The sequence below is a fragment of the Monodelphis domestica genome, chromosome 2 (genome assembly GCF_027887165.1).
Source record: "Monodelphis domestica isolate mMonDom1 chromosome 2, mMonDom1.pri, whole genome shotgun sequence".
Lineage (NCBI taxonomy): Eukaryota > Metazoa > Chordata > Mammalia > Didelphimorphia > Didelphidae > Monodelphis > Monodelphis domestica.
In genome coordinates this window covers 138,386,987-138,409,338 of record NC_077228.1, presented here as the reverse complement: position 1 = coordinate 138,409,338, position 22,352 = coordinate 138,386,987, and the positions used below count along the sequence as shown (strand labels likewise).

At 38.6% G+C, this 22,352-nt stretch overlaps 1 long non-coding RNA gene across 1 annotated transcript in view; it reads left to right on the top strand.

The window, feature by feature from the left end:
* Positions 1-22,352, top strand: part of LOC103103595 (uncharacterized) — a 90,111-nt gene that overhangs the window by 8,818 nt on the left and 58,941 nt on the right. Inside the window, exon 3 of the long non-coding RNA XR_461768.3 lies at positions 7,440-7,498. This is a non-coding gene — a long non-coding RNA (uncharacterized LOC103103595). The remainder of the gene's footprint in view (positions 1-7,439; positions 7,499-22,352) is intronic.

The following is a 22,352-nucleotide window of genomic DNA, read 5'->3' as shown; positions in this document are numbered from 1 at the left end:
CTTGCAGTCAAATCCAGCTTCAGATATTTATTAGCTGGATGACCTTGGGCAACTCACTTAATTTTATGAACTTCATACGTGACTTTGTGCATGGTCAAGAGAGAACATCTGAACTAGTAATTAAAAAAAAAAAGAATTTCCTCACTCAGGATGACATCAAAAGCATATGAGAAGAAAAAAGGATTACTAACTTATGTGGCACACGTGGAAAAAATAATCACCTTAATGAGAATAACTTTTTGTTTCTGGAAGGACATAGGAAAAAATATGAGCAACATCCTAGTGCTGACAGATCATTGTATCCAACATGTACAGGCAGAAACAGAAAGGTCATATAATTGCTAATATGTTGTGGAAGAAATATTTCTCTGTTTATGGCTTCCCTAACAAGTTTCATGCTGATCAAGGTAGAGACTTTGAGAGCAAACTACTTAAGGAGATGTTGACTTCTATAGGAATCAAGAAGTCTGGAATGATAGCTTACCATCTTTTTTAAAAAAAATTTAATTTATTTATTGAAAATATTTTTCCATGATTACATGATTCATGATTTTCCCTTCTTCCCTCCCCCACCTCCTGGAGCTGACAAGCAATTCTACTGGGTTATACACATATCATTGTTCAAAACCTATTTCTGTATTGTTCATATTTACTCTAGAGGGATCATTTAAAGCCCAAATCACAATCATTTCCCCATCAAACCATGTGATCAGTCATGTATTTTTCTTCCATCTTTTTAAAATAAAATTTTATTTTTCCCCAATTACATATAAAAACAATTTTTTAAACATTTTTTAAAAACCCTTACCTTCTGTCTTGGAATCAGAACTGGGTATTGGTTCCAAGGCAGAAGAGTGATAAGGGCTAAGAAATGGGGGTTAAGTGACTTACCCAGGATCACACAGCTAGGATGGGTCTGAGGCCAGATTTGAATCCAGGACCTCTCATCTCTGGGCCTGGCTCTCAATTCACTAAACCACCCAGCTGCCCCCTTAATATTCTTTTTAAAAAAGATTTTTGAGTTCCAAATTCTCTACCTCTTTCCTTCCTATTTCCTCCCTCTGAGATGGTAAGTAATCTGATATGGATTTTACATGTGCAATAATTGAAAACATTTTTCACATTAGTTATGTGGAAAAGAACTCGAATAAAAAGAAAATAAAGAAAGTGAAATATATAATGTTTTGGTCTGCATTCAAATTTCTTCAGTTCTTTCCTTGGAGGCAGACGGCATTTCTTATCAAGAGTTCTTGGGGATAGTCTTAGTTCACTATTGCTGAGCATAGCTAAATTATTCACAATTGTTCATCATACAATATTGCCATTACTGTGTATAATGTTTTCTTGGTTCTGCTCATCTAACTCTTCATAATTTCATGTAGGTCTTTCAAGGTTTCTCTGAGATCATTTTGCTCATCATTTCTTATAGCACAATAGTATTCCATTACATATACCACAACTTGTTCAGCTCTTCCCACATTGATGGGCATCCCCTTGGTTTCTAATTCTTTGTTTCCACAAAAAGAGCTGCTATCAATGCAATGACCCAGGACAGTTCTGAGGGACTTGTAAAAAAGTATGCTATCCACATCCAGAGAAAGAACTGTGGGAGTAGAAACACAGAAGAAAAACAACTGCTTAATTACATGGGTTGAGGGGATATGATTGGGGATGTAGACTCTAAATGAGCATCCTAATGCAAACACTAACAACATAGAAATGGGTTCTGATCAAGGGCACATGTAATACTCAGTAGAATTGCTTGTTGGCTACAGAAGAGGGAGGAAGGAGAGGAGGGAAATATTTCTCTTTTTATGAAAGAACATGAATCATGTAACCATGGAAAAGTATTCTAAATTAATTAATTAAATAAATGAAATTTTAAAACAAGCTGCTATGAATATTTTTGTACAAATAGGTTCTTATCCCACCCCACCCCCTTTTAAAAATCTTTTTGGAATACAGACCTAATAGCTTATACCTTGCCATCTTTAGGGAGGTCAATAGTCTGAACTCTCGAATCACCCCAAGCTGAACATACTAAGAACCCTAAAATTTGAGTAGAAGACACAATGGAGTCAGCATATGGCATTTGTTAGTACAGTGCTTGGGCAAGAGCTAGCATTTGTTGACTTGTGCTTTGGAGTATAGAAGGATGGAAAGATAGACTCAACCAATATGTCTCTGAAATGAGATTTGAAGAAGACATTCTGTCTACATATGGTCTCAGCTCAGAAGAGTGTCAATAGAAACAAGAGAGGATATGAAGCTTGAATATGTTCTTAAGGCTTTCATGGAGGGGATAGTTTTTCTAAGAGATCTTAGAATTCAGGGAACATACTAGATAGGAGACTGTTGGATGCAACATGGTACAGGGGATAGAACACTGACCCCAGTCAGACAACCTGAGGTCAAATACCATCTCTGATGCTTGCTACCTGTGTGACCTAGAGTAAGTAATTGAACCAAACTGGGCCTCAGTTTCCTCATCTGTAATATGAGAATATCGGTCTCTTCTGGCTATAGATCTGTAATCAATCAAACAAACATTCATTAAGACCATATGCTAGGTGGCTCAATGAATTGAACACTAGGTTTGGAGATGGAAAATCCTGGGTTCAAATTTGGCCTCAGACACTTCCTAGTTGTATGATCCTGGGCAAATCACTTAGCTCCAATTTCCTAGCCCTTACTACTCTTCTGTCTATCAATTCTAAGATAGAAGGTAAGGAGAGGAATGGGAGAGAAGGAGAGAATTTAGAATTTAAATTAAAAAAAAAGAATGTTAAAAGTTGTTTTTATATGTAACAGGGGGGAATAAAATATTATTTTAAAATTTTTATTTTAAAAAAAGATGGTAAGACATAGTTCCAGGCTTCTTGATTTCTATAAAAACCAACATTTTCATAAATAGTTTGCTGTCAAAGTTTCTGCCTTGAACAATGTAGAACCTGACAGGGAAGCCATAAGAAAAAGACTATATACTAGCTCCAGTGATCAAAAAAAATAAATGAAAAAGCCTCTGCCTTGAGGAGCATATATTTTCTTGGACAATGGAAACCCATCCCATACCAAATAGTTGAAAGACAGAGTAACTTGCCAGTCTGAAAGAAAACCTCAGAATGACAGACGCCTAAAAATACAATATATCATATCCACATTTTGTCTATAGGGAGATTAATTGGAAGAGAAGGGAAGTGGGTTAGCTGAATGAACTCCAAGAAGATAGATAGATAGATAGATAGATAGATAGATAGATAGATAGATAGATAGATAGATAGATAGATAGATCGGAGAAATAGATGGATAGATAGACATTCAGACAGACAGATAGAGGGATATGCTGGAGTAATCTCAAACTAGTTGGCAAGAGCAAATTGTTAAATATTCAGTGTGATCATTTATTCTTTAGAAAGGAAACACAATCATTGTCTAGATTCAAGAAGATGATGAAGGAAAACATTAATAATGAAAAATAAACTTAAAAATATGTCATCTGAACATTTTTTTCTAGAGAGCCAGTTTTAAATATTTGTCAGCACACCCCCAGATAAATAAATGGATATAGAGGGAGAGCAAAATTAATTAAGTACTTACAATAGACAAGCACTATTCTAAGTACTAAGGATACAAATACTAGAAATTAAGATATCCTCTTCCCTCAAGGACAATGGGGGAAGACAGTACATAAGGTGAACCTGGAAAGAGAGTAAAGAGGGGGGTAGAGATATTCCAGCTGGAGGTCTGATTTGGGGCAAGATAATATGAAAGCTCTCTTATTAAAGCCCTGCAAGCCAAGAGTAGAGTCCAAAATTCTCCCTGCGGGGCAATGAGGATGATACCTGGAGTACAGGCACCTTCCTGTGGAGCTTGACTCTTATGTTTGTATCTCTAGGCTTAGCACAGTGTTTGGCAAGTTAAAAAGTACTTAGTATATAATCTCTTTTATTCATTCTATCATTCCTTTGGGAAATTCATTCCTTGAGTATAAGGCAAGAGTTCCTCGATATACTGGAAGACCAAGACCTTCTTCTTCTTCTAGTACTTCTTCATTTAATATTTTAAAAAAACAACAACAACTTATTTTCTGTGTTAGAATCAATACTGTGTATTGGTTTCAAGGCAGAGGAATGGTAAAGGGTAGGCAATGGAGGTTAATTGACTTACCCAGGGTCACATAGTTAGGAAGTGTCTGAGGTCAGATTTGAACCCAGGACATCTTGACTCTAGGCCTGACTATTTACTGAGTCACCTAGGTATCCCTCAGAGGTCATCTATTCTTCCTACAAATCTCATTTTGCAAATGAGGAAACTAATGCCGAGAAAGGTCAAATCATTTTCTCAAGGTTACATAGTGATTAAGTGGGATCAGAACTCAGGTCTTCCTGACCCCCAAGTCTATTTGTTACTTCAAGAAGCTTGACCTCAAAATTGATTCCCAATATACTTTATAGCAGTACAGATGCCGTATCAATTTCATTTTCCCAATAAAAATGAATCCTATTACAGCTTCCTGTCAACACTTAAGGCAGAAGACCCTCCGGAAGTGCTCCACTGGCAAGGACAGATTGAATTTCATTTGAGCAAGAAATCTTGTTTAACAAGTGTTTTCACAAGGGCTTGCCATTTAGCAGCAGCTCTGGTGAAGGAAGATTTCCAGTCAGGCAGGTTCCAAGTCACTTTGCATAGGGGAAAGCCCTTGATAGCCAACTCCCTGTTACCCCAGGTTTAATCTGGAGGAAGGGCAAGCTTCTCTCTCCACTCCCAGTCTCAATCTTCACACATACTGGGTTAATGTCTTTGTTTTTACAGAGAGGCTACCCTTGGTCATCACTGGTAAACTCCATTCCAATCCATTCAGCCAAAATGTGTTTATTAATATGCCAGAGATGCTGGGAAGGATCCAAAGCTGAGAGAAAATATGGAGCCCTCATGGAACTTGGAGTTCAAGAGGGAGATAAGACACACAGAAAACAGATGATAATAATAATAGCTAACTAACATTTTTATGGCCCTTATGATGTGCCAGGCACTTTTACAAATATTATCTCAAGGGCACCTAGGTAGCACAGTACTTATAGCACTGCGCCAGGAGGCAGGAAGACCTGGATTCAAATCTGGCCTCAGACACTTCCTCGATGTGTGACCCTGGGCAAATCACTTAACCCCAGTTGCCTAGCCCTTACCACTATTCTGTCTTAGAGCTCACACTAAAACAGAAAGTAAGGGGTTTTAAAACAAAACAGAAAGCTCCCCAAATATTATCTTATTTCAGCCTCTGAAATAAGTGCTATTATTATCTTCATTTTACAATTATGGAAACTGAGGCAAACAAAGATTAGGTGAGTGCGTGAGGCTAGAGTCATCTTCCTGACTCCAGGCCCAGCACTATAACCTCTGTGTCATTTAGCTGCCTATGGTACACAATAATTCCCCTGTCATCCAACTCCATATTCTTTGTCTATTTACTGTGCCCAGAGATGCTGAGGACTCTATGAAAAAATAAAATCTAAAAACCATTCTAGTGATTATTGTTTTTTAACCCTTACTTTATGTCTTAGAATTGATATAAGTATTAGATTCAAGGAAGAGGAGTGTTGAGGGCTAGGCAATGGGGATTAAGTGACTTATCCAGGGTCACATAGCTAGGAAATAACTGAGGCCACATTGGAACCCAGGACCTCCTTTCTCTAGGCCTGAGGTACTGAGCTACCTAGCTGCCCCACTGATGATCTTTTGAAGATACTAGCTCTTCATCTTTTTCTTCCCACAATTCCTTTCCCCAAGGAATACAGGCTCACCACCGACTGCTTCTAACATGTCTACTGGCAAAACTTGATCAATCAGTCAGTCAACAAGCACCCAGGGAAAAGTAAACATGGGATTAAAGAGCTAGTGTGGTCAAGGAATATCCCATAGTTCTTCATGACTTCACATCACCCCCTTAGTAGGATGCTCAAGAAATTCTCCTTAAGCATGGGAAAACTTTATGGGTCCTTGGCTTCTGATGCAGACACTTGCATATAGGATGCCTACAGAAAGATGGGAAGTCCAGAATCCTACTAGTTATTTCAAAGCTTGCAAGGTCCTCATGAAGACAAAGGCATAACTGAGGCTGCTCCTTCTCCCTTCACCTTCCCTCCCATCATGAGACATTCCTTCTCAGGGGAGTCAAATCAACACCATGCTTGTTCCGATCTTTGAATGTAGTTGAAACTGAACTTGATCATTTATGATGACCCCTGGGGCATGGCCAAATTTCTTTGGTTTAGCCAAAATTCTTTATTTTTGTACAATGTCAATCTGGACTTTTTACACTTTTTATATTTAGTCTAAAGCCTATGATTTCTAGATGAAGTCATGGTTAAAGCATCAAGACTGAAATGGAGTGGGATGGTTGCAACTCTAATCTTACATAAATTTGATTCAGGAATTATTAGGGAACCACTGAGACTTATTGACTAAGGGAGTGGCATGGTGACATCTATGTTTTAGGAAAATCCACTTGGCAGCTAAATGAAAGATGAGTTAGAGTCTGGAGATATTTGAGATAAGGAGATCAATTAGAAGGATAGCTCGGTGGCACAGTGGATAGAATACCAGACCAGAAGCTGGGAGGACCTGGATTCAAATTTGACCTTAGGCACCTTTCAGCTGTATGACTTTGGGCAAGTCACTTAACCCCATTTGCCTAGCCTTTGCTCTTTCATCTTAGAGTTGTTACTAAGACAGAAAGTAAGAGTTAAAAAAAAAGATATTGTAATAGTTCAGATCATAAATATGTATCAAGGGATAATTCATCCAAAGGCAAAACCTTTCCATCACCCCATAGCCTTCAAAGGGTTTCCCACGTGAACCTCTGTAGATTCCAGGTCATCTGTAATCTGTAGAACAATAGGTCCCAAGTAACCAGGCATTTCACAAACTCCTCCACCAAACATAATTCTCTGAAGTACCTGGTTTCCCTGAGAGGTTATGTGACTTTGCAGGTGGCGCTCAATCCAATAGTACATCCAACTGGCTTCTCTAACTGACCTGCCAGCTCTTGTTATCACCTCTCCCCCAACATTCCAAACTCCTTTCAGAGGCCATGCCCAAGGGTGTAGCCCAGATATATGAATGGGCCCTGAGTCAATCACTCAGTATCAAGGTGGTGTCAGAGTACATGGCAAAGAATTCACACTGCTTTGAGGAGCCAGCCTTGAAAAAAAAAGGAATCCCATACCTTGTTAAGGAGTCTTCAATGATGGCAAAAAAAGAACTCATTGGTGGGGACAATAAGGACTAAGGACAATGCCATGGTGTACCTATTACTTTCTGAATGAATAATAAACTGCCTCAAGCAACTTTAAGGTTCCACAAATTATTCCTTTGTACTTCTATGTCGCTGGTTTAGCTTAGATATAGCCCCTAACAGAGTATTATCTAATTCTTCACAGGATGCATCTACCTTAAGAGTTTCAGTGCCAATTGAGGCCCAACCATCATCTCTGCTTGGGTAAATAAGATCATTTAACATTTTTATTTATTTATTTTAGAATATTTTTCCATGGTTACATGATTCATACTCCTCATCCCCCTCTTCTCTCCCCCACCCCATAGCCAAATGAGCAATTCAACTGGGTTTTACATGCATCATTGATCAAGACCTTAAATAAGATTTTTTTAAAAATCCTTACCTTTTGTCTTAGAATCATTACTGTATATTGCTTCTAAACCAGAGAGTAGTAAGGGCTGGGCAAGTGACTTGCCCAAGGTAGCACAACTAGAACTGTCTGAACTTCCCATCTCTGGCCCTGGCTCTCAATCCAATGAGCTACCTTAAGCTCTCCCCAGGTGAATGAGATTTTTTTTTTAAAACCCTTATCTTCCATCTTGAAATCAATACTGGCTATTGGTTCCAAGGCAGAAGAGTGGTAAGGGCCAGGCAATGGGAGTTAAGTGACTTGCCCAGGGTCACAGAGCTTGGAAGTGTCTGAGGCCAGATTTAAACTTAGGACCTCCCATCTCTAGGCCTGGTTCTCAATACATTGAGCTACCCAGCTGCTCTCAGTGAATGAGATTTTAAAAGCAACAGTGTCTGTTTTGGACACTTTCGAATTCTGCCCACTCTATTCTGACTCTTATTATATCTTCTATGGTTTCCTGAATTTAGTCTAATGAATCATTTGATGTCTCTGGTTTGATTCTCTTGATATATTTGCCAATGCTTCCCTCCTGTGCTATACAGGCTAGAATCTTTGAGCTGTTTGACGGCCCTAACTCTGTGTTCTTTTTGGTACCTTTTCTAACTGTCTCAGAACTGGATTTAAAATGTCTCATCTGGCTTTCTATCCTTAACAGTGGCCAGGTTGATTTGTAACAAGGATCAATCAGTCAATTAAATCAACATGCTTTTAGTAAGAATTTATTATGTTCAAGGCACTGTATTGGATGCTGGGGACTCAAATACAGAGAATTAACAGTTCCTACTCTCAGGGAGATACATTCTATTATGTAAAAATATAATGATGTGCATGTAGTGTGGGTAGACTGGCTATGGGGACCATTCCTTGTAGTGTTTTCAGATATTATTTGTTTCTGATCTACCACATGGAAACTTGGGAAGGGGCAAAGGGAAGATCCTACTTCTGACCCATGCATGACTGAGGAACTTGTACTAATGTCATGATAAGCCAAAAGAGTTAATGGCTTGGGGGCTTTTTAGTGGGAGATGATGAAGAGTTCCCTAGATGGCCAATGAACCAGAATTCAGTAGATATACAAAAGGGGAAACCTGAACCTCCTACCTGGCAATGAATGTAACAGGACTGATTTAAGGTGTCTCCTAAGAGCAGGGTCAGGGAGGGACAGCTAGCTCCATTCTCCTATCTAGCAGTGGTGATAACAAACTCATGACAGTTTCTTTCATTTGTGCTTATTATTTTCTGATCTTGGGAAGTTGAATATTTCAGGTTGGATGTTTTGAGGATTGGTAGTGATTTTGTGTGTTCCTAAAGGTTCAGAGATCCTAGATGCCCTAGGATGAGGCAGCTATGGTGTCCCCGAATGGCAGTGGTTTATTTGTGTCAAGAGTGGAGAGACACCTTGAGGAAAGATGGATGATGAAAGGCAATCAGTTGATGAAGATGGCTGCTTCAGGAAACATGACTCTTCATGGCATAGCTTGAGCATTTACCATAGCACTTGACATATAGTAATTATTTGATTATCTGTTTTCCATTCATTCATGGCAGAGAGAAATGCTATCTGTGAACTCAAGAAAGAAGCCAATCCTTGTAGCCTAGCTGAATGGGCTATATGAGGAGTTATGTGAAAAGAAAGAGAATGTTTAGAATCTCAAGTACCAGGAAATTTTACTTATTTTTTTGCCATATCTATATCTAACATATGTGATTCACCACTATTGCCCAAGTTTAAATCTACTCTTATGGGAGAATGAATCACAGGTTTTGGGGAGGAATGTTTTATACCAACTATTCTTTCTATGCCTCTTGAACAAGAGCTAATTGAGCTACTATCTGACTATTAATGACAAGCACAACTATGGGGGCTCAGGAACTACAGTGTTGGAAGAATAGCCTCACAAGTTTACCTCAAGAATCTGAGGTAGCAGTTGCTCTCCTGGGATACAACCTGCTAGTGAGATTGCAAGTTTGGGGGAGAAGCCCAGAGAGTGGGCTACATAGAGAATAAATATGTAAAGGACAAAATAAAAATATAAGGTAGTTAAATTTTGGTTGGTGGTTGTCCTTCAAATTCAAAGAGGACCCAAATGAAATTGAATTTAAGTGAGGCAGAATTGTACAAAGTCATCAGCCTCATTCTCTCTTCCAGAGTCATTAAAGTCCAATGACAAGAAAAAAAAAGTCAAGATGACTGATAATAGCTCAGGATACAGTGAATGACCTTGATTTCTTTGATGTCTAAGCAAGTTCTATGTGCTCCACAGAGCCCTCTTCCACCATCATCATGGCCTTTGGGACAAATTTTCTCATCTGTCCCTTCAACTCTGCCTGAGGTAGACAACTGCTACCCCCAACTCACTAACACCCTGTTTGCCCTAATTAAACATAAGATAGTTAGAGAGGGAGGGTGCTAGCAGTTGTGGTGAACAATAAAGGCATCTTCAGCACTTGGTCTATATCTTTTTTTTTTTAACCCATACCTTCTATCTTAGAATCAATACCATATATTGATTCTAAGGCAGAAGAGCAGTAAGGGCTAGGCAATGGGAGTTAAGTGACTTGCCCAGGGTCACACAGTTAGGAAGTGTCTGAGACTGGATTAGAATTAAGGATCTCCCATCTCTAGGCCTGACTCTCAATTCATTGAACCACCTACCTACCCCCTTGAGCTATATCTTAAAGAAAGAGTAGGATTCTATGAGGCAGAGGTAGAAGGAATACATTTCAGGAATGGAAGACAGGCAATGTAAAAACAGAGATGGGTTTCAGAATGATCTATCTGAGGAATAGAGAGAAGGCTAGTTTGGCTGGATTATGTAGAGAGAGCAAGTAGGGAAGCAATGTATAATTAGGCTGGAATGCTAGGCTGATCCAGATCATAAAAGACTAAAAGCTAAACAGAGCCATTTTATTGTACTATATCCTGTAGAGGCAAAAAGCCTCTAGGACAAGGAAAATGACAAATCTGATGATCCTTCAGTGGTAGAGGAATGACATATTCTGTTTAAGGGAAATCATTTTGACTGTGAGAGAATTGATTGGAGTCTTGAGACAGAGTGACCAGTTAGGAGGTCATTCATTAGTGCAGGTAAAAGGTGTTGAGGACTTGAACTAAAGTGGTAGCTACATGAGTGTAGAAGTGGCCAAGGATGTGAGAGATGTGAATAGGTGAGATTGGGCATCAGATAGGATCTGGAAGGGGATGAGGTGGGAGAATGAAGAGTCAAGGAAAACTGACAGGTTACAAATCTGGTAGAATGGTGGTGCCTCTGACAAAAGTAGGGAATTTTGGAAGAGGGAAGGAACTTGGGGAAAAGATAATGAGCTTTGTTGGTTTAAAAAAAATTTTTTTTAATATAAATCCTTACCTTCCATCTTGGAATCAATACTGTGTATTGGTTCCAAGGCAGAAGAGTGGTAAGGGCTAGGCAATGGGGGTTAAGTGACTTGCCCAGGGTCACACAGCTGGGAAGTATCTGAGGCCAGATTTGAACCTAGGACCTCCTGTCTCTAGACCTGGCTCTCAATCCACTGAGCTACCCAGCTGCCCCAGTGAGCTTTGTTTTGGAAATGGCGAGGTTAGGATATCTATAGGATATCTATTATGAATATCCAATAGTCAGCTGAGTGATATGAGATTCAAATTCTGGAAGGCCAGGGAATGGCTATATTGACCTGGGAGTCATCTGCATAAAGATGATCATTAAATTCAAGGGAGTTGAATAGGTAACTGAGGGAGAGGATGGGGAGAAATGGGGTCCAGGACTGCTCTGGGGAATACTCACAGTTAGGTGGTATGAGATGGGTGCTAAACTAGCAAAGCAGATGGAGGAATAATTAGAGAGTTCAGAAGAGAACCAGAAGAGGTTACAGTTGCAAAAACCCAGAGAGGGTTGAGTATCTAGGATAAGAAAGTGGCCAATAGTCAAATACAAAAGAGAGGTCAAGGAGGATGAGGACTGAGAAAAGACCAACAGACTTGACAGTTATGGGTTTATTGACAACTTTGGAGAGGTCATTTTTTGTTGAGTGATGAACTTGGAAACTTGGACACTCATTGTAGCTAAGTGGTTAGAGTGCCAGGCTTGGAGACAGAAATATTCTCTAGTTCAAATCTGGCCTCAGACACTTATTAGCTGTGTGACTCTGAGTAAGTCACTTAAACCTGGTTGCCTCAGTTTGTTACAAGGGAATCACTTTAAAAGACTGATATATATTAATTTAAGGTCGCCAAGGAATCAGCTATGTAATTCCTAAATGAAAAACTCAAGTCAGCCGTCAGCCTTTTTTGGAGTTTAATTACAATAGGAGCAAGAAAGGAATTAGAGATATATATATAGAGAGAAAGGGGAGAGAAGGGAATAGGGCTTAAATACCCCTTCTGTTTAGGCTGGGCCAAAAGGCCCAAGCCCTTAGATAGCTGGGACAAAGAAAGGAGATCAGTCCCTTTCACTCACGTGTCCAAAATGGAGAAACAGTCTCAGAGGCCCCCACCTTCAGCTTCCTTCAGAGCAAGCTTCCTCAGAGCCCAGGAACCACACCGACCAAAACCTCCATCCTCCTCCCAGTCTCCAGACCCTCCTATCTTTAAGGACACCATCCAAGTTGCCTCCCCTCAGTCCTCACATCTACCAATCACTCTTCATCAATTTCCCTGTCAATGGAGGCTCTCGCTTAACCCAGGACCGCCCAGAGGTTTCTAGCTTTTGCACATGTCTGTTGAAGGTCATATTTTTCAAATGATTAAATCTTTACTCTTTTGTTCCAGCCCTTTCTAAATCCTGTTAACTTGAGTATGGTAGAGATTGGAATAATTAAATTTTGATCTAGGCTGCAGCCCTTACTCAATCTTATTAGGACTGAATAGGGTGGAGTATCTCCATTGTATCAATTCTAAAATCAATCAAGACTCAAAGAAATTCCTGTTCTATGCTTAAGCATAGGTCAAAGTCCTTTCCATTGTTCAGCAAAGGGTTTCTGTCCTAAAGTAGTCTTAAGAAGGGAAGAGAAGGAACCTCCTATGCCAATGGAGTTCCCATTCCAATAGACTATCAGTAAGAAATTTTCCAAGTATGAAATATCCCAATGGTGAAATTTTCAACAATTATAAGTCTAAGGAAATTTGAGGTTTACAAGTTTCCTCATCTATAAAATGAGCTAGAGTAGAAAATAGAGAGAACTACTCCAGGATCTTTGTCAAGAAAACTCCAAATGAAGTCATGAAGAGTCAGGAATGACTGAAATGCTTGAACAACAACAAAAGATCTTTGAAGCCAGTGGCAAAAGACTGAGGAATGAGAGGGGAAAAAATGGAGCCAATGAGTATTGATAGCTTTTTTTAGTAGATTGGTTGAGAAAGAGGAGAGATGAAGAATGATACCTTGAGGAGATGGTCAGGAAAGGTCTTCTAAGGATGGGAGATACTAGGGTATTTCTGAAATCAGTAGAGAAGGAATCAATAACTAGGGCGAGACTGAAAAAATAAAGGGAAAGCAAGGATGACAGTGGAGGCACACATTTTGTGCATAAGCACAATCTCTTTCCAATTGCTCACAGGGCAGTTTGGGAAATGAGCCGAAAAGACTCAGGACTCCAACACTGAAGACATCTGTAGTCTCAAAAGCCTGAGTGTACTTCTAGATTTGTTCTGGGACTAAACTCAGCAAAGGGTCAAATCTGTGGCCTAGCTAATTAAGTTCCTGCTTTCCTGTTGTAGCAGCTCCCAGCTTGCCTTGCCTCGACACTACTCATCACTGCTAGTCATGTGGTCAATATTCGACAGAATTTCCATAGCCAGGCTGTCTCATCTCTTTGTTTTGCTCCAGTCAGACTTTTCCAAACAGTCTAAAGGAAAAGCAAAAAGCAAAACCCCTCTGTTATTCTTTTGGGAAGATCATTAATACAACAGAGACTTCCATTAATTCTTTCTTTCCAGAAGTCTCCTTAGCTTGATTAGTCATTGTGTTTTTACTTCTAGCTTCATAGGAAATGGAATCCTTGTTCTTCTCCTTCTTTTCTATTCCATATTAGGCTGGGAATGTAGTTCTTTCCACCTTGGGCTTGCCAGTTTACTTTATTAAAACTATGTATACACCTATATGCATATAAATATATACATACATAATCACAAACACACATATACACACATATATTAAAACAGTACAGCCTTTCTAAATAATGTAGCAATGTTTTAATTTTAATGTGAAATGGATATACTGCAATGCTTTTGATATTCCTCAAAACTCATTAAAATGAATTCCCATTTGTCATTCATTTCAATACAACTTCCCAATATAGAGCATCCTATTACAGATTGAATATAAAATATTAATAGCAAATACATTGGCTGGAGCTATATAAAATCTCCTCTTTGGTAGTGTGTATCCTTTCTTTTGCCTGGAATACTGAAGAAAGGCAATTCTCTAGTAGGAAGACTATTTCATAAAAGTGGTAAAGAGTTGATAGCAGGATGAAGCCTTAGATGAAGCATGAAGTGGTTTGTAAATCTCTGTAGGTAATTTGCCAACCCTGTGACTGTTAAGGAAATCAATACTACCAACCAATGGTCCGGAAATAGGGAGATTGCCTCTGGAACTTTGTGAAAGCCAGATATTTTACTGGATCATAAATTTAGAACTAGAAGAGATCTTAGAGACCATCTAGTCCAACTCCTTCATTTTATAGATGAAGAAACTTGTTTATTTATTTATTTTTTAAATTAATGTATTTAAAACTATTTTTCCATGGTTATATGATTCATGTTCTCTCTTTTCTCTTTTCCCTCCCCCCTCCTGGAGCTGACAAACAATTCCACTGGGTTATACATGTATTATCACTTGATACCTATTTCCATATTATTCATTTTTGTATTAAACTTTTAAGGGGGCAGCCTTAGACACTTCCCAGCTGTGTTACCCTGGGCAAGTCACTTAGCTCTCATTGCCTAGCCCTTACCACTCTTCTGCCTTGGAGCCAATACACAGTATTGACTCCAAGATGGAAGGTAAGGGTTTTAAAAAATAAATTAAAAAAAAAATAAAGTCATCTTTTAAAACTCAAACCCCAAATCATATACTCATAATAAGTGATAAAGCATGTTTTTCTTCTGTGTTTCTACTTCCTCTAGATGAAAATAGCATTCTTTCTTGTAAATCCCTCTGGATTGTCCTGGATTATTGTATTGCTACTAGTAGCAAAGTCAATTATATTTGATCATCTCATAATGTTTCAGTTACTGTGTATAATGTTCTCCTGGTTCTGCTCATCTCACTCTGCATCAGTTCATGGAAGTCTTTCCAGTTTATATAGAAATCAAGCAGTTTGTCATTCCTTATAGCACAATAGTGTTCCATCACTATCATGTACCACAATTTATTCAGCTATTCCCTTGTCACCACAAAGAGCATGGCTATGAATATTTTTGTACAACCATTTTTGTTATCTCTTTGGGGTACAAACCTAGTAGTGGTAATGCTGGATCAAAGGACATGCATTTAAAAAAAAAAAAAACCCTTACCTTTCATCTTAGAATCAACAGTGTGTATTGGTTTTAAGGCAGAAGAGTGATAAGGGCTAGGCAATGAGAGTTGAGTGACTTGCCCAGGGTCACATAGCGAGGAAATGTCTGAGGTCAAATTTGAACCCAGGACCTCCCATCTCTAGGCCTGGCTCTCAATCCACTGAGCCATGTAAGCTGCCCCCCCCCCAGCCCCATGAATTTTAAAAAATCCCTTTGGGCATAAAAGAAACTTAAGTTTAGAGAAATAAGTGACTTGGCCAGGATCACATAGCTAGTAAATAAGGCAGGATTTGAACTAGGGTCTTTCTAGTTCTCTTGGATCCTTTTCAGTTTCCTTTTCTTGATTAATTACCTATTTCATAGCCCTAAATCATGGATGTTTCCTGTGTTTCCCAAGATTCCATCCCAGGACCTCTTGTTTTCTCCATCTTCATCCTGTCTTGGAAATTTGATTAGCTGCCATGAATTTGCTTAACTATTATTTCTATTCAGATGACTTTTCACATCTACATATCTAGCCCTGGTCTCTCCTCTGAGTTTCAATCCTGCATCATCAAACTGCCCACTGGCCTTTTCAGACTTGATGTCCTAGAGCCATGCTGGCTGCTCCCTTCCCCCTCTCCACATGCCCCAGAGTATTTCTGACATGACCTGCCCCTCTGCCCAGCAGCCCAATGACAGTGCTTCCTCCCTCCTCTGTTTGGAGTAAGGGGGCAGCTCACATGTAGCATGAGGGTTACAGTTTGGGCACTTGGTCTCTAAAAGCTTCACCATTACCCTATATGCTTTTTGCAGATTGGGATTGCCTTAATTTTTGTATTTGGTCCTCAATCACCAAACATCATGCCTAGCACATAGTAGGTGTTTAAAAAAGACTTATTGATTGATTGATCTTGATTCCAAATCTAATGCTCTACTTACTATGTCACACTGCCTAGGGAGGAAAGGAATAGACCAGATTCCCTTTACCGTTCATGGAAAGTTTCTTCCTTCAGAGAAAAGTTGAAGGTAATACCCAGAACCACTTCAGGGACAAGTTCAGGGAAAAGCAGTTTTAATAGCTGCCTGAGGATATATCTTTGTAACCAAAATTAAATGAGATACATAGAGATTTAAGTGGGTGATTGTTGCCTGACAACATATGTTCTTTATTGTTCAGGTATTTTTCAGTCACATCTGACTCTGCATGACCCCATTTAAGGTTTTCTTGGCAAAGATACTGGAGTGAATTATCATTTCCTTCTCCAGATTATTTTACAGATGAGGAAACTGAAGCAAGCAGGTTAAGTGACTTGCCCAAGGACACATAGCTAAGAAGTATCTGAGGCTAGATTGGAAATCAAGTCCTCTTGACTTCAAGATGAGTGTTCCATCTTCTGTGTCACCTAGTTGACCCACATCTACTCTAGAGGATCTTTATTTGTAGCTCTTCCCAACCCCTCCCACCCAACCTTCCAATTAGATTGGCCTACTTCTCCCTGATGATATCATTCTGACACTTCTCACAAATGCTAATGAATTTCCCCTGTTATCAGGACATTGGCTCCCTAGACTAACAAGTGATTTCATTCATAAGGATGAATTCTTGGCCTTCTCTGGTGATTAGCCAAAGGGTGGAGTGAGCATGGGTTGCAAACCCAAGCCTATCATATACCATCCATTTCACTGAAGCCCCAGTTCTCTTCTACCAAGCCCTCAGGCAAGGAAAAAATGTCTAAGGAATGGAAATTAATTTGACTCAGAGAAAGCTGCCTCATAGGGTGTATGTAAATCCTTCCTCTAAATGTTTGAATAACCTAGATGGAAAAAGCAAGGGAAGAGAAGGAGAGAATTTCCTGACAGGTACAGGAAGACAGCTGCCACTGGATGCTATTGTGAATCAGATGTGAGAGAAATTAAAGGCAACAGTTTATTCCCTGTATTTTACTCCTGAAGTTGGGACTATTATGTGTTTACTACATGGTGTACTCAAAGAAGGGTGGAGGATAAGGGAAGTGCTTCCTGAGGATAGAACTATTCTTTCCACCTCTTTTTTTTTTAAATAATGACCTCTCTAGGCCAAATTCTGAAGCCCATACAATAAGCATTTCTTAAGCTCTGCACTGGAATATCTTTTGGGGCAGACATTCCTTTCAGGATTCTGTGCCAAATAGAGAAAAGAGAAGGAGCTGGAAATGAGGAACTGGAGTGGAGTGAGTGTGTGACTGTTGTGACTGCCTTTTTCTCCATTTGAGCTTACAATGCTTAGTGGATAGAATGCTGGACAAGGATTCAGGAAGATCTGAGTTTGAATCATGCCCTAGATATTTACTAGCTGTGTAACCCCAGATAAGTTACTTAATAAGAGCTAACATTTATATAGTAGTTTGGGTTTGGCAGAATACTGTTTTTTCATTTGATCCTCACAACAACCCTATGAGGTAAATACTAGTATTATCTCCATTTTACAGATGAAGAAGTTGAGATCCAAAAAAGTTAAGAGATTTCCCCAGGGTCATATAGCTACTAAGTGTCTGAAGCAGGATTTTAAGTTTGGTCTGTCTAATTCCAGGTCCAACACTCTATCCACTGTGCCACAGGAAGCTGAATGAATATATGTTAAACTAATCCTCCTGGTTTTGGACTTTATTCTCTGTAGATATAGAAATAAAGGGTTTTTCCTCTAGATTATATTGTAAAAAGACATTTAATGAGATATTTCATATTTTCTTCTATTTTTTCATTCTTTTGATTTTGTTTTATGGTTTCTCAATGTTTCATGAAGTCATTAGCTTCTATTTTGCCCACTTCTAAATTTTAAAGAATGTTTTTCTTCCATGACCTTTTGAACTTTCTTTTCCATTTTGATCAATTCTACTTTTTAGAAAATTCTTTTCTTCATTGGATTTTTGTGCCTCTTTTTCCAATTGGTCAATCCTGCTTTTAAGCTGCATCACTTTAATTTCTTTTTCCCATTTTTCTTCTGTCTCTCTTATTTGATTTTTGAATTCCTTTTTTGAGCTCTGAAAAGAGACATTTTAAAAGAAATGGATTCTATATGTCATATGGAGCTAGAAGAACATTGGGAATATCACTAGTTTATTACAAAATTGGACAAGAATCAAGGAGCCCAGACCCAATTTTCAGCATCGAGGTCTCTGAGAGAAACAGGTGTTAAACAATAAAAAGAAGTGGAGTCAGCTGAACTGATTGGACACAATCCTTCCTGGGAAGAGGACAATACTGGAACTTTCCACATAGAGGGAAGGGTGATTCATCCCTTGGATACTCTAGTGAGGCAGGAAAGTCTTTCCTAACTGCGTACTTCCATCTACTGTGTTACATGCCTAGATGTCCTGGCTTTGATCAGTCAGTCATTGCCCAGATGTCACTAGCTTAGAATGCCCCAGTGACTTTTCCCATCTCAAACAGACAACAGCCTTAACAGGGGCTCTGTCACTATGGCATTATGAACCACCAATAAGTTTTATAAATGGCTAGCATTTATAGAATACTTTAAGTTCACAAAGTGCTTTACAAACATCATTGCTTTTTTATATGCATGACAGCTTTTTACAGATTAGGAAATGGAGACAGGCAGAGATTAACTGCCCAGGGTTGCACAACCAATAATTGTCTGTGGCTAGATTTGAACTTGGATCTTCCTGACTACAAGCTTAGCACTTTATCCACTATGCTATCTTCATTACCATTTATAGCACTGCCCCATACCCTTTCCCCAAATATAGGAAAGTAAGATGAATTGCCCTCTGGTATCTTGTAGATACAGTCATATGGAAAAGGAATTAGACTTTGCTCTGTTGGTCCTAGGTGACAGTATTAGAAGCTATGGGTACAAGATGCAAAGAGAGAAATTTAGGTTTGACATCAGGAAAAACTTCCTAGAGCTTAGAGCTATTCATAAGAGGGACACCTTGGGAGGCAGTGAGATCTCCTCCTAGGGGACTTCAGTCAAAAGCTAGATGACCACTGGTTAAATATATTGTAAAATGGATTCTTGTTCAGGTGCAAAATGGACTGGCTAATGCCTATGGTTCCTTCTGGATCTGAGATTCTGTAATAACATATGACTCTCCCTTAGTGTCTTCCTCTATTGCCTCATGATGGTGAACCTGGATTCTGAAAGGCTATGCCATCCATGCGTATGCTGTGGTAAGTCCTCCTAAGCTGGAAAAGGTCCTGGCCATGGACTGTGAGGCTACTGTCCAAGGACCAGCCTAGCCAAGTGCAAAGAACTCATTACGAGGAATTTGGCTGGCATGTTTTTGGCCAGGGTGACTCTGAAGCCAACAACATGGGCAGAAACAGCATCAACATGAATGAAATCATAGATTCCTAAAGTGATCAAATAATTTGGTACCAAGTAAAAGAGCCAGTAACAATTATTGATTCTCTCCTGAAGGCCTCTACTATAAAACATATGGATAGTCTGGTATCTGGAGGGAGGGCCTTAATGAAAAAATGGGGCATTCAAGTTTTTCAATAGTAAACTACATGATTTGAAATCCATTAGAAATTATATTTAATTTTATTCATCTATTTAATTGACTTATATATTTTGTTATTAATTAATTATATTTAATTTAAATTCTAATTATTGACTGACTAAAGCCTACTGGCAGATGCCTGGAGCAATCACACAAGGATAGTGAAAGTTAAGAGGCTACTAGGTAAAGGAGAGTGTAATGTAATAGAAAGCAGATTTATTCTTTCTCTCTTACAGAGTCTGTGGTTTGAGATTATAATATATATTAGGTATTTTCTTTTTTTTAATTCATTTTCTTTTCTTTTTTTTTGTTACAATAATCACTTTATTTCCCTCCCCTCCACCCACGCTTCCCACAACCAATGCACAATTTCATTGGGTATTACTTGTGTCCTTGATTAGAACCTATTTCCATGTTGTTGTTTGCACTAGGATGTTCATTTTGAGTCTACATCCCTGACCATATCCCTTTGACCCATATATTCAAGCAGTTATTTTTCTTTGGTGTTTTTATTCCCACAGTGTTTCCTCTGAATGTGGATAGTGGTTTTTCTCGTAGATTCCTCCAAGTTGTTCAGGATCACTGCATTGCCAGTAATGGAGAAGTCCATTACGTTCGATTGTACCACAGTGTTTCCATCTCTGTGTACAATGTTTTCCTAGTTCTGCTCCTCTCACTCTGCATCAATTCCTGGAGGTTGTTCCAGTTCCCATGGAATTCCTCCACTTTATTATTCCTTTGAGCACAATAGTATTCCATCACCAACATATGCCACAATTTGTTCAGCCATTCCCCATTTGAAGGGCATCCCCTCATTTTCCAATTTTTGGCCACCACAAAGAGCACAGCTAAGAATATTCTTGTACATGTCTTTTTCCTTATTATCTCTTTGCGGTACAAACCCAGCAGTGCTATGGCTGGTTCAAAGGGCAGACAGTCTTTTAGTGCCCTTTAGGCATAGTTCCAAATTGCCCTCCAGAATGGTTGGATCAATTCACAACTCCACCAGCAATGAATTAATGTCCCAACTTTGCCACATCCCCTCCAGCATTTATTACTTTCCTTTGCTGTCATATTAGCCAATCTGCTAGGTGTGAGGTGATACCTCAGAGTTGTTTTGATTTGCATTTCTCTGATTATAAGAAATTTAGAACACTTTTTCATGTGCTTATTAATAGTTTTGATTTCTTTAACTGAAAATTGCCCATTCATGTCCCTTGCCCATTTATCAATTGGAGAATGGCTTGATTTTTTGTACAATTGGTTTAGCTATTTATAAATTTGAGTAATTAGAGCTTTGTCAGAGGTTTTTGTTATGAAGATTGTTTCCCAATTTGTTGCTTCCCTTCTAATTTTGGATGCATTAGTTTTGTTTGTACAAAACCTTTTTAATTTGATGTAATCAAAATTATTGATTTTACATTTTGTGATTTTTTTCTAGCTCTTGCTTGGTTTTAAAGTCTTTCCTTTCCCAAAGATCTGACAAGTATACTATTCTGTTTTCACCTAATTTGCTTATAGTTTCCTGCTTTATATTCAGGTCATTCACCCATTCTGAGTTTATCTTAGTATATGGTGTGAGATGTTGATCCAAACCTAATCTCTCCCATACTGTCTTCCAATTTTCCCAGCAGTTTTTATCAAATAGTGGGTTTTGGTCCCCAAAACTGGGATCTTTGGGCTTATCATAGACTGTCTTGCTGAGGACATTTACCCCTAGTCTATTCCACTGATCCTCCTTTCTGTCTCTTAGCCTGTACCAAATTGTTTTGATGACCACTGCTTTACAGTATAGTTTGAGATCTGGGACTGCAAGTCCTCCTTCCTTTGCGTTTTTTTTTTTCATGATTTCCCTGGATAACCTTGATCTTTTGTTCTTCCAAATGAACTTTGTTATGCTTTTTTCTAATTCAGTAAAAAAAAATTTTGGTAGTTCAATGGATATGGCACTAAATACATAAATTAATTTGGGTAGAATTGTCATTTTTATTATGTTAGCTCATCCTACCCATGAACAATGAATGTTTTTCCAATTGTTTAGATCTAGTTTTAATTGTGTGGAGAGTGTTTTGTAGTTGTATTCATATAATTCCTGTGTTTGTCTCGGCAGATAGATTCCTAAGTATTTTATATTGTCTAGGGTGGTTTTAAATGGAATTTTTCTTTCTAATTCTTGCTGCTGAAATGGGTTGGAGATATATAGAAATGCTGATGACTTATGTGGGTTTATTTTGTATCCTGCAACTTTGCTAAAGTTGTTAATTATTTCGACTAGCTTTTTGTTGATTCTCTAGGATCCTTTAAGTATACCATCATATCATCTGCAAAGAGTGATAACTTGGTCTCCTCATTGCCAATTTTAATACCTTCAATTTCTTTTTCTTCTCTAATTGCTACTGCTAGTGTTTCTAATACAATGTTAAATAATAAAGGTGATAATGGGTATCCTTATTTCACTCCTGATCTTATTGGGAATGCATCTAGTTTATCCCCATTGCAGATGATGTAGGTATTTTCAATAGTAGAATCAATTAATCATTAAGCATTTATTAAATACTTGCTAAAAAGGGCACTGTGCTAAGCACTGAGGATCCAAAAAAAAAAAAAGACAAAAGACAGTCCCTGCCCTCAAGGAGCTTACAATCTAATGGAAGGGAC